Here is a 12,006-nt window from a genome sequence, read left to right on the forward strand (position 1 = left end):
CAAAGGACTACATATAAGGATTAAAATCAGCTTGCCCTAGAGTCAGACTAGATTACAAAAACCATTTTAACAAATAAATCCAGATAGTCCTCTCCATTTTTCTTTCTTTGTCACCACTAACTGAGCTTTCTTGAATGTATTTTAAGACATTATGTGGAGAAATGCAAGAGAGAAATGTAACACTGCAAAAGAATCTCAGAGTTCTTTTTTTATTTTAGCAAAATTTTGATTGTTGGTTTATGAACAGCTACAAAGGAATGTAGTTAGGTAATTAACTATAGGCTACATTCCACTAGTGAAAGTCCAAAGAACTATCTAAAGAATGATGCTTCCTACTACAGGGGAGAGAGAAAACTCTATTGTCTTTTTAAGAAATAACCACCATGCCACTGCAAAGCTGTTTCAACTAGGACATTTATTATGTAACATATTTTGCCAGATGTTATTCAATTAAATACTTGAAGCTTGGTTATCTCTTGAGTATGTTTTTATATGATCACTCCATTCATGTTCTTAGTTACTAACTTGCCCAATGCCCCTCAATTCCAATTAGAAACACCTAATGCTTTATTGTTAATGTTCAGAAGAAAGGGATTCACAGCTACTGAACACACAGAACCCTGGGTCCTATAATATCTGCATCCTTGTAGGAGGAGGAGTTTCTTACAAACTCAGTTTCTTTCTGAAATTTGGGGATTTTTTTATTCAAACAAAAGTTGAACTCCTTAAACACTGACATTTGTAAGCTGCCTGAAAGATTAGTGGTTAGGAGAATGTATGCTTACTAAAGAGGGGGTGTTTTATAGTAGGTAGAGCTAGCAAGTAGGAGTCTTTGGGTTCTATTCCTGGCTCTGACTTTGCCCAAATCACTCAATCTCTGTGCTTCCATTATCCATCTGTAAAATGGGTTTCCACTAAGCAGAACATTTTGTGCTCTTTTACTACAAGCTAAAATAATTTCGGCAGTATTTTTTGAAGGCTCAGCATCGTATGTGTGCTACGTATGACCCCAAGTCATGCTGCATTTCACACACAGTTCATATGCTTCAGACAACACTTGCAGCAAGGTAAAAAGTGCTTGGGTTGTTCATTATCATCTGCTCTAATTTATACATGGACTTCATATTTTTCATAAGCCTCAAGGTGCTGTGAAGAATTACAAATTATGTATGTGTAGGGATTGTTTCATCCACCTGGCACAAAAATGTGGTGGTCTTCTCTTCAGTGGATCTTGGCTGCCATTGTAATGGTACCAACATAGTAGTAGCTAGGGACCAGAAGTGATGGGAAATACTTTGTCAATTGCTGCTATGGGGAATTGAGCTTGGAGGAATTAGGCAAGCACGCTGGGAGAGACAGCTCTACTCGTGTGCAAAGGGCTGGGGGTTTTTTGATGCTGAAATCTCATGTGAAAGATAAGGGACTTAGTGACTGAGGGCCAGTGGTTGTCAATGAAAAGTCAGTTTGCCAACAATTTCCAGACAGTGGCCTGGATTGTCCCCTTCTGCAGCAATGCTACTGGCTGGGCTGAGGGTGAAGGTGAACACCAAATGAGGATCCTCCTGGAGCTTGCCCTAAATCACTCTGGAGGTGTAGTGAAGTGAGGTTTTGGTGTAAGCTTTGCATGTCACTCAGAGGGCAGGGCTATGAACTGGGAGGGACAAGCAGCAGGCAGTGCTTCTACATCAGAATCCTTCTGCCAGAGACAGACTCCACAGCCAGAGGGTGAATCGTTTCCAGAGAGGTGCTCAGGCATAGAGGGGTTCATGGAAAAATTAATGGGACTGAATTAACATTAGTCTGGATTTCCGGTAAGGCTTTGGTGACACAATGTGCAGCTCCTGCCTCATCATTGTCTCAGCTTGGGTGGGACCCCCAAGGGATGACGTGAATGAGAAGCCGCCTCCTCTGCTATGCATGCTCTGGGTGAAATCCACACTGAGAATTTCCTTTGCACTGCCATGGCTGGAGAAAGCATCCAGCCCACTGCTATCTGAGATACCACTGATTTTCCTAATACTTGGCCTGGGAGACAACTGTAGTAAGTGTGTGACATCTCTGAGCAAATGCTGATTCTTTAATGGAGGCCTCACTAGACCAAACATTGGTAAGGTTTGTTTGTGATGAAAGTAATAACCGCTTCTGCAGTGTAAAGGGTTAGAATGTACACTGGACTAAATTAAAAATCTGCCAGATATTTGCATATCGTGATTTGTGAGTGCAATTAGTAGCGTAAATGTAGGAGAGAGCGCTGTTCTCAATGGACCTGAATTTGTGTGTGCTTATTTTTGCAAAGGAAGGGAGTAAAGCATTCGTGTGCACTACAGTAATTTTTTAAGGTAAATGTCCACTTGCCAGAGCCACCCCATGCTCAACCCTCCCGCCGGAAGTTAGTGGGTGGGACTGGAAGTACAAAAGGGAGGCTGGAGAACTCAGCTGGGAGGCAGCTGCTGGAGGAGCCAGACACCTCCTGTGAGCTCCCGAGCTGGGAGGCTGCGGCAGACCCTGAGGGAGCCGAGGAATGGCCAGGACCACCCAGGGCCATTTACAGACCCGAACATGGAGGAGCTGCAAGCACTGACAGAGGCCTCCTTCCCCAATGACCCTCTACAGAGCCAGGTACACCCTGAGGGGGAGTTGGGAAGTGGCCCGGTGGTAGCCAACCCCTGTCTGGCTGCAATGCTGACAGCAAGTGAGTCAGTGTATTGTGGTCAGGATCCCCGCTCTGCCACTGCTAGGGCCGTGGCTCAGGATGCAGTGGAGTGGGGTGGGCCTGCATCCCCCCCTGCCACCCCAATCCATAGGTGGCAGCCTCCCCCTCTCCTAGGCAAGAAGCCTGCGCTTGTCAGCCCTCCACCAGAGCTAGGAGGCCTGACTGTTTGCTGCTCAGTCTGAGTGCAGAGCCAGAGACTCTTTGCTGCCCTGCCCTGACAAGGGGCTGGGGCTCCGTAACTGTTTGTTGTTTGGCCCTGATCACATGCTCTGTTCATTTATGCTTTTTGTGGATATGTGAAAGCTAAAACTCTTCTGTAATTGATAATTTAGCATGCAGTAATTTAATATTTAATATTGTCAAATGCAGGGTGAACTGGTGGCGGGATTTTATTTTCTTCCTGTGTGTTGGCATGAGCAGTCTGGATCTGAATGATTGCTTAATAGTTTATTATTGGTTGGATTTCATAAATGATATTATGTCCCTACTTCCTTAAACAGAACTAGCCAAAGCTGTGGGAGTCAGATTGCGCGCAGTACCATAGGGTGCCCTGGCCAATTAAGGTAGGTTCCATCTTTATCTTGAACCTGGTTTCTGCTCAGAAGAGAGGAATTCTGGGACTTGTAGTCCATAAATTGGGAGGACGCTCCTTTTTGCATACTGAGATTGATGGGGGGAAAAAATGTATGGAACCTTGGGAAAGAGCTGGGCTTGAGAGGAAGACTAGGCTTTCCTCAGACTTTTTGTTCCACTTGTTGTTTTTTTTACATTTTCCTGGAAGGGGAGACATTCTGGTTCACCAGGACGGCTATCCTATCAGCAAGTGAGAAACTGAGGCGCATGCACATTTTCACAGCAAAAGATACATGCAGTTATAAAGTCATACGTTTGACTTCTCACATATTTTCTCCTTGGCACAACATACTGTGATTTAATGTGATTGATTTAATTTTCATCCTGTTGGTTATGGAGGGAGATGGGCACTGAAATTCCATATCCTGGTCCTAGTGCTGAAATCAGTGGGAATGTTTTTGCCTAATTACGGATTGCAACATCATACCCAATGGTAGTGGGTGTCTGTGCCTAGGGGAAGGGACGGAGTAAGGATTCCTGTATTCTTTTCCTGGCTTCTCCACTGATTCACTGTGTAACATTGGACAAGTCATTGAAACTCTGTCATGCAACTTACCCATTTGTATAGTGGGGATAATATCTATTTTTATGAGATTTGGAAGACCGTGAGGCGATTTGGGTGGCAGTGTTGTAAACCAGATACCAGCTCCATATCACTTTTCCACTCAAACCAGATTCTATAGCTTCCTGCTCTCACAACAATCTTTGTACCCAGTAATATCCTTTCAGTGAAAATGTGGCCTTACAAATCAAAACACAACTGAGTGTTTGAGGTAAAATGCCAGAAATCTATGTTTCCATCCCTCTAACTCTTTAATTTTGAACTCTGCTCCTAGGTCGGGTCTGTTCACCTCTGGCAAACAGCAAATGCTTTGCAGATGTTTGAGTTCTCTGTAGTACTTCCATAGCAAGCAGTGTCTTTTTGCATGAGTAGAAGTCTAACCAGAAATGCAGTAAGAATACAGCACTCTATATGCTGTGAGTATAACAACTGGCTAAAGCAAACTGGGTGGGCTGAACCTTAAACATTGGTAGTGATGCCTGTTGGTAGGCGAAAACATGCAGAGGAATGGGCAAATATGCACAAACTAGTGCCTATATTTTGTTTAAATGGTTCACAGTTCGGCATCTCACTGGATCCATGACTGCTCCTGCAGTTTCAGATAACAGCAGAGGCTCATTGTAATTTCTACCACCTATGAATAGTAGAACTGGATGATATTTTTATCAAAACGTTTTTTCAATGCAAAATAGCTTTTTGATCAAAATTATTCTTCTCCAGAATATTTTTACCTCAGTTGTGTTTTTCAATTAGAAAAAAACTCAAAATGTTATGCTAAAATTTTAAATGCAAACCATTTTTTTTTAACAAAATCAATTTTCTGGACAATAAACACTCTTTGGGTTTTCAGGTTTTTTTTTTTTCATGGAAAAAACCTAAAATTGTCATGGGAAACAGGAAAAAAGCAAAATTTTTGACCCCCCTCCACATGTAAAATAATGTGTCTCTTTTGACCAGCTCTGAAAATTAGCCATGAAGCTGTGAACAATTCTTTCTCTCTCAGATCCTCGTGACAGTCATCCACAACTTTGTTTCCTGCAGAACAGGCTAGTGAAATGTACACTACTTTGGGCTATCCTTGAAGACCATAGAAGCTTCAGATGCTGCAGAATGCAGCTATTCACATGAAGACCAGGTCACTATGTGTGTATCCAGGTGATTCTGGATTCTAATCTCTGCAGCTGGGTGCAATTTCAGAGGCTCTTAATTCTAATTAAACCCCTGAACAACCACTGGAATGAATGATCTTTGTTAGCTGTAAGATATAGAAGGACCCTTATATTTTTTGCCAATAGAGGGCAACAGGCTCACATTTATTTACTGCCTGTTCCTATACCCTCCCACTAGAGACAAATGCCGAAAAGCTTCCATTGAGCTCAAAAAGAGCAAGATTGGGCTCTGAACTTCAATCAATAAGGGCAGGACTGGGTCCCAATTTATTCATAACAAAATAATTAATAACTGTGTAATTATACCCTCTTTTCTTTAAGTGAAGCTAGTGCATGTTATTTAGCAATATAGTGACAAGGAAATACAAGTTTCAGAGTGGTAGCCGTGTTAGTCTGTATCAGCAAAAACAAGAGGAGTCCTTGTGGCACCTTAGAGACTAACACATTTATTTGAGCATAAGCTTTCGTGGGCTAGAACCCACTTCATCAGATGCAACAGGAAATACAAGACAGAAGTCAAGTTCAAATCAGAGTGACTTTTGAATGATTTGTAATTGAGAAACAGTTTGACAAATTCCCTTCAAACTTGTCTTCAGAGTAAAACTGGAAATTTTCAAGCCAAACCAAGTTTCTAAGCAAATGTTATAGCAGGGCTAAAATAATGCATTTAATGAAAACTAGCTGCATTTGTGGACAGTCTATTGAGTCTCCTTAATATTCTGTATTGTAGAACTACGCTGTACAAACCTATCTCGGTCTCAATTATTATTTAACTACATGCTACTAATCCTTAATGATTTTAGTGAGGGGTTATGCATGCATACATAATGTTATGTACCATTAACATAAGTCACATTGCAAACTCTGAAAATGAACATAATCTTTATTATGGTTGCAAACTCCTACTCTCTTACTCAGGGTAAATGTTCCAAGGGAGTAGAACTGGCTTTTGATCTCTTTACCCTAGTGGAAAGGAAAAAAGTTATTTCCCTCTCCAGCATTCTAAGTGGAGAGGTAAAATCACACGAAGGCACATAATATACCCCTAACTGCCTCCTTTATTTAAAACAACCGAATAACTTTAATATTTGCTAATGCGAGGTACCTTTATTTTTAATTGGTAAGTGGATCAACAGGCTGTAGAGGCTTAAGGTCCCCTGGCTGCTGATGTATTCAACTGCAAAAGGTTCAAAGATTTGTAGTCCGCGAGAAGGCGGAATCCTGCTGGTAGAGGGCAGAAAGCAGGCCATGATGACCATCCCTAGAAGATCTTTGCAACCTGAAAGTGTGGGGAAGAATGGCTGTCAGTTGATCTCTCTGGATGCTCCCTTAGCCTGAGGGGGCCAGGAGTGAGGGGGGGGGGGGGGGGGGAGGTGGACCAGAACACACGCTGAGGATTTGCCCTAATGGAGGGAAAATAAATAATTACAAATGACCAACAACTTCTACCCTGCCTCCCTCCTCTATCTCCCTTCCTGAAGTTATATTTCTGGAGCTGGGGTATTTCTAATAATGGCCTTTCTTGAGGATATTTGTTGCTGTGGTGGTAGACTGGGTCTAAGGATCCTGGTCCAGAACTTGGAAGAACATGCCACATGATGTACAGCTTCTATAGGGGCAAATCTTCTCTCCTCTCCCAGGGTGCCACAATCCAGCATGACTCTGGGATTAGTGCATTTCCACTGTATAGGTGGGGGAACAAGATCTAGGCAGCCCTTGCAGGGATTCTACAACTCTAGCATGATGCTGCAGAGCCTAGTTCCATTGTGTCTCCTTGCACCCAAGAGTTTGGGATCAGAGTGGGCCTGGGACTATTCTCCTCCCCCTTCCCACCTACAGCTGGTGGGAGGAAGTTGTGAGGAGAACGTGAATGGTTGTGGACTGACTCTGCTGCCACTCTCTTGATGATTCCTTCATCCCATGAGCTCTGCAGCACACAGCCAGCTATCTCAATCTGTGCATTGGATTCAGGCCTAGAGCTTTTTAAATGACTAGGTCATGGAAAACATATTTGCACATTGCACATATGAGAACTATTTGTAAGTACTCTCAAATGCAGTATCTGAATATGATGGGGGTCTGGCCCAGACCTATATGTGCTTTAAATGCAGGGTTATTTTTATCTGATTGTACCTTGCTGCAGATTCTATTTCCAAGTAAATGAAATACCTAACGTTTCAAAGGCACAGTTACTTCTTGGTCTAAAATGTAGTTGTTCCATAGTCACCCAAAAAAAAATGGACTCTTCTTTTATATCAGACTACCCCTCTGTTTACAAATAAATTCCAGACAGTATTAGAGCTTTGCAATCATTTGGGCAATGGAAGAGTGCATTGTAATTTGAAAACTTGGTTTAGTTAACTTTTAAAAAACCCTGCTTCTTATTGAAAAATCTAAACCAGACCCATCTGAAGCAGTAACCTATAAGCTACAGCTCTCTGTAAGGAGGAAACCAGCACAAGTCCCCTTCTAAACCAATCTGTTTCCTAATCTCTATGTTCAGTAAGTTCTCAGGCAGGGAATGAAGTTTCTTCTCTCATCTATGTGTATTTTCTGTGGTTTGCAGTATCATTTGCTAATCTCTATGGAAAGCTACTCACCTCAATTGGCAGCTGCAAGACTTTTTGTGCCTTGAAATTTGCAAATAAATCACTGACTGCAACAATAGTTCACCATGTGCAGGATATTAATGCATATAAAGGCCCTGGACTGTAAAATCTAAATGTATTTTACTGAATCATTTATCTGGCATGTATGCAGTCCCAGTGCAACAACTTGATCATTATGAAAAATGTTTTGGAACTTTCCTGATGAGTCTACTGATCAATGTTCTGGCATACTAGGAAAGTAATAGCTTCACTTTACATGAAGTAAACATTAATGCGCTCTTATTCAATATTAGCTCAGTCCAAACTGTGTCAAAAAGCAATCCTTCTACTGGATCAGCTTCTACAAAAGAAAGTTATGTTATTTTACTGTCTGATAGAACAGCAAAGTAGGGACACTTTCCATGTTAATCAATTAGTCATGTAGAAGTCAGGACACTATTTCATTCTCAAGAAGCTCTGGAATAGTAGCAGTAGCATTACTCATTACATAAGGATCAAGTATCAGGAGGTTCTGTGTCTACGATACAAATTTTCTGCATCGCCGGCAATAAAGCCTAATAATATTTAATACAAGAAACTTGTCAGTGTGGTGGGGAGGTTGAGATTTTAATGGCACTTGAGAGGCAATTCAGAGTTAAGGCTCTTAATTTTTCTGGTGATTTAATATTTTAAATATGCTGACTAAGGGCCTGCTCCTGTTTCCGTCGAAGTGAATGTCAAAACTCGCACAGACTTCATTGTGAGCAGGATGGGACCCAGTCTGACTCCAGCTCTAAACTTGGAGCGCTTGTTTTCTGCATATTTCATGGCGCCATTGGGTTCAGATGAGGCATCTTCAGTGGTGCAAAAAGGCTTTGCTAGCATTTTACAGGGTAGCTGAACATCATTCCTGCTCCAATCCCACTCTTCCATTAACACCAGCTACAATAAAAATTAGAGAATGGCAGCATTCATCTTAAATCTGCATCTGTGGAAAAACAACCCACTAACAAAGTTTGCTCTTGACCTGTAGCTGGTGTTATTCAAGTGAGAGCAGAGAGAGAGGAAGGGTGGCTTGGAGGATAACGCATTGGACTGGGACTCAGAGCTCTGTTCAATTATTGGCTTTCCAAGAGGCTTCCTGTGTGCCTTTAGGTCTTAACCACTTTGTGCCTCAGTTTCCTATCTGCAAAATAATTTCTTTCTCCCACACTTCAAGTCTCTTATAAGCTCTTTCAGGTGGGAGTTCTTAATATGTGTGTGGACGGTGCCTAGAATGGGGTGGCTTCTAGACTTTACTGGAATACAAAAACTGTTAATGAGTCTATTTAAATTCAACATTTAACACCCTGCTGAATGGCTTTTAATTAAAATGTCCATAAAAAATCACTTTGGAGCTGATCTCATAAGTAGTTTTATACCCAAAAGCAATTTTTGAGGAAGTTTTTAAAGTGAATGTAAATAGGTTTAGAACTGAAGCGCCATCTCATTCTGAACTGCATCACCATCAGTGCAACACTTTACATCTGATCTAGGAAATGCTTTACCTCTAATCGTGTCAGTTAGATTCGTGTAAATGGTCTCTCTGCTTTTTAAAGTTAAAAAAACAGAGGAAGGCTTTAAATTGTATAATTTCCCAGTACAAACTCATGTCATCTGTTTACACTATCCTGAGTTGTCACGTTGGTTGTGATTTTTCCCATATGTCTTCAATGCCTTCATGTATTGCTAAAACCCAGTGACACTAGTTAAAAAAACTTTCTCTTAGCTCCTTGCAGTCTGAGGGAAGGTTTCAGCACCTTGGCATAACTCTCACACAGAGAAGGAGACAGAATGTGTTTCTGAGGCTGGTAACTACTCTGGGAAAAGAAATCAAGAGACTGACCGGCCCAGACTGACCTGCAGTGTTCTTTGTCTTGAGCAGCACCCAGCGTTGCTTTCTTTCTTTCCACCCTGGATTTCCCGTCTGCCTTTCAGAAGTGCTTTCTGCTGGGTCAGGAGCAGCTTTTCTACTCAGGGACAAAGTAAGGTCTCGGCACTCTAAAGACATGCCAAACCCACGAAAAAAACCCTGCAGAAATTGGGCTTGTTTTTGGCTTAATTGGCTTGTGAGTTGCTTGTTGGCTAGTTTTTTTGCTTGTAGCTTGTTGCTGCTGCTTCTTTTTTTTTTTTTTTTAAATCGGCTCCCAGCAAGCAGGGGCAAAGAGGGGAGAGAATCAGGGGTGCACAGCAGGCCCACCACAGTCCCAGACTGCAGGCCGGGGGGATCTAGTCACATAGACTGTTGGGGCTCTTAGGGATTGGCTTGTTTTGGCCTTGTTTTGAAATGGGATTAGCTTGATTTTTGGTTTATTGTAAAAGTCGAGGTGCTTATTTACCACATGAAAGTTGGCACCTGTGCTCTAAACCCATGCCTAGGGCCTCTGCTCCTGGAGTCATGTGATTGCACAGTCAGAATTTCAGTTTCATTTTTAAAAAAATGTCTCTTGCCCTCATGGCTGTGAAGAAAAGCTTGCATATGTGACCAGAGTGTAACTGATACAGGGTGCCTGAAACAATAGCTCTTATCAGGGAAGGTTTTAACTCCACGACCCCTTGCTACGGATGGCTCTACCAACACCACCCCAGCAGTAGAGACTGTTCATGGCAGGAAGAGAAGAATGCAATGTTCCCAACCCTAGCTGCTGGCATAGGCACTGAAGGTCTGCCTGCTGCCATCTCTCTATCGGGGGGAGGGAGGAATGGCCCCTACTGCTCCTGATAAGAGGGCCCCCGTTGCCATTCTTGGAGGGAGAAGGGACCCCTATGCTGTTGCTCCTGCCTCTGGGGGTGGGGGGTAGAGCCGGCCTTAGGGAAAATGGATGGCATCCTGGGTGAACTTTCTAGTATTGCTCCGGGAGCAGCGGGCAGTGACTCAGCAGACAGAACAGCAGCAGGTGGAGTGGCGCTGCAGGTGCCATGCTGCCAGGAGAGTGGAGGGGGAACACGTGAGTGCCTGGCTCACACCCCGCAGCACCCTTTGCCCCCTCCCCACTGTCTCCCAGGTGGGCACAGCCCTTTTGCAGCGTCTTGACCACAGTGCTGTGGGCCATCACCCACCCACCCATAAGGCCGGCCTTGGTGGGGGGAGCAGGCATACCACCACCACCACCACCACCACCCCTAGTGGTGACTGTGAGGGCAGCGCCACAGACCATGTCATGGTATGTTTAGAGCCCCGTATTGTCTTAATCCAGCCCTGACCCTACTGGTCTCTACAATGTGAGTTGTGTAAGACCCCTCTCCTGTCAAGGACACCATTGTATTCCCCTCTACCCTCACCTACATGTGAGTCTGGGACTGACATCTGACTCAGGTTGCACATTTTGCCCCACTGAATCCTAGTTTAGATTTGCACCCTTGAAAATGACCAGTTTGTCTTTAACTTCTTCCTTTGGCCCATTTGGCAAAACCTTTTCAGAAATCATCACCTTCCCCTAAATGTGTGGCTGAAACCATTTCCCCTCACCCTTAAGGGACTGGATGAGATATTGGCAGAAAGAGGAAAAAATATGATTATTAGAAAAGATCCACTGAACTTAATTCACAAAATCAGCATGATGTACCCATGCCTAGAAGAATGTGGGTCTTTGTCTCCCTCCAGTGCCTGGCTTTCATGAGAGGTTAATGAATCCACTACAGCTGCTAATTAAGGATTTGGGGGGGGGGGGAGATTTTCAAAGGTACTTAGGAGCCTAGTGGGAGTTTTAAAAGTGCCTAAGCAGGTTAGGCACCTAAACTGCTTAGGTACTTTTGAAAATCTCACTAGGTGCCTGTGTGCATCCTTAAGCAACTAAATACCCTGGAAAATCTGGTCCTAAGTCTCTTAGTGGTGCTGTAAAGTACTATATATTAAAATTTTCTGTCTGCAAAACTAGAATCTTTTTCAGGAGATTTAATGATTCTTTGCAGCTCTTACCAAAATAACTTCACTTAACGTTCTTTGTATTAAGATTGCTGTGATCATTAACATTTCCTGTATAGCATTAGATTTGGAAAGTCATTCTGCCCTCCCACAGCCAAAAACATTAATTTCATATCTGATTCTGCATGCATAGCTCCTACTAAATTGAATGGGAGTTCTGTATGTACAGTGGCTAAAGGATTGGTCCCACCAAGGGCTGGATCTCGCAAACCCTTACTGTTTTTACTCATGTGAATAGATTTGAATAGGATTATTCACCTAAGTAAGAATTACTCATGTCTAAGGGTGTAGATCCTATTTGTCAAAAGTGCCACGTGGAATAGAAGACACTATTTTAGGCATTTTAGTTGTAGAGGACTCTTGGCATATACAGTGCC

The sequence above is a fragment of the Chrysemys picta genome, chromosome 4 (genome assembly GCF_011386835.1).
Source record: "Chrysemys picta bellii isolate R12L10 chromosome 4, ASM1138683v2, whole genome shotgun sequence".
NCBI lineage: Eukaryota > Metazoa > Chordata > Testudines > Emydidae > Chrysemys > Chrysemys picta.